This window comes from Lipotes vexillifer, unplaced genomic scaffold, assembly GCF_000442215.2.
Source record: "Lipotes vexillifer unplaced genomic scaffold, Lipotes_vexillifer_v1.1 scaffold434, whole genome shotgun sequence".
Taxonomy (NCBI): Eukaryota; Metazoa; Chordata; class Mammalia; order Artiodactyla; family Lipotidae; genus Lipotes; species Lipotes vexillifer.
Window position 1 is genome coordinate 731,478 of NW_006797498.1, and position 1,706 is coordinate 733,183.

A 1,706-nucleotide genomic window follows, 5' to 3' on the forward strand; every position below is an offset into this window, starting at 1 on the left:
AGTTACTTGCAGTCATCTTCAGACAGAAGAAACTCATTCTCCTCTATTATAATGGATCTGGGGAGAGAGTTTGGCGTTGTCCTGATTCCCTAGTATAGCTTATAGTCCATTACTCCTACAGGCTTTTCTAGAAATCTCTGCTCCTGTGGAAAGCATGTTGGTTTACCCGTATCAACCTGTACATTTCTTGATTGCTGTAATTTATTGGCACTTTGTCATATTCATTAAGAACTTAGGTACATGACCCACAATTTTCTTACTCCTCCAAAATCTGCATCTTGGGCCTTTCCATGTTAGTGACCTCATAGCCAACCTCAGTTTTTTTGTCTCCTTCAGTCTAGTGGTTACTTATACTTTACTTCAGCGTGTGCATCAGTGATAAAGATCTTGATATCTGCTAGAACTTACTTGCTATTTCATTTCTCTCCCTCCCTTACTCCCACAATGCCCAGTCTTTGATAGTTTTATGGAGACCTCTGGTTCATTGCTTTTCCTTATCTTGATAGTTGATCAGTCAGTTGATCATAATCTTCTTGGGGTTATAGGCTCCTTTAAGAATGGAATGAAAGCTTAGAGACTCTTGTGCAGATTGCACACAAGCATATAAAAATGTATATAGAATTCCAAGGTTTCTCAGTATCTTTAAACCCATTCATGTAACTAGCAAGAGCTCTCAATCCCTCAGCAAATCCCTTCTCAAAATAAATATTTGTTCAGTTCTTCCAGGGTTTCCTTTAACTTTGTTCCATCAGTTATGCTGTCTCGCTTAGCCCTTACATTTGTATATTATTGCAGATTTACAAAATAGTTTAACATTTCTTATCATTCTGATTAACCTTATAGTTCTGTGAATTAAGTAATTTCCTAAGTTTGAATCTTTCAGAAACTTTTTTTATGGAAAATTTCAAACATATATGAAAGGAGAGAGGAAAGTACAAAGAATCCTGTGTACTCACCACCTAACTTCATCGCTTATCAACTCAAAGCAATCTTTTTATCTACATCTCTCTTCTATTGCACTCCCCACTCCCACTGATTACTTTGAAGCAATTCCTAGATATCGTGTAATTTCATGTGAAATATTTTAATATGTATTCCTAAAAGATAAGCACCTTTTTGTCAACATAATCTTATACCAAAAAAAAAAAAGCAGGAACTTCTTAGTATTATCAAATATGAAATCATTGTTCTGATTTCCCCTATTATTTCATAAAGGTTTCCTCCCCATTTGCTTGTTTGAACCTGTAGCTAAGCAAGCTCCACACGTTATATTTGATTTGTGTGTTTCTTAAGTCTCACTTTTCTTTTTTTCTTGAAGAAACCTGGCAGTTATTTCTTGAAGAAGCCAGTTTTTTCTTTAGTTTCTGTTTCTTGCTGTCTGCATCTCTGACATCTTATTTAGCATGCTCATCTGTATCCCATATTTCTTGTAAACTGGTAGAGGTTTGATCTGATTGAGCTTTAATTTTTGGCAGAAGTACTTCATGGATGCTGTGTCACTTCCATCAGGAGATACAATTGTGGACTTGTCTTTCTTTATGATGTTAGCAGCCTTCAGTGATTATTGCCTAGATCCACTATTTTAATTAGGGGTCAAAAAATGATGACAGTCTAATCCTATTATCCTTTCTTTACCTATTTGTTGGAATACTTCTATAAAAGGCCAAGTTTGAAATTTAAAGCTCTTTTCCTTGTAATTCTTCCAG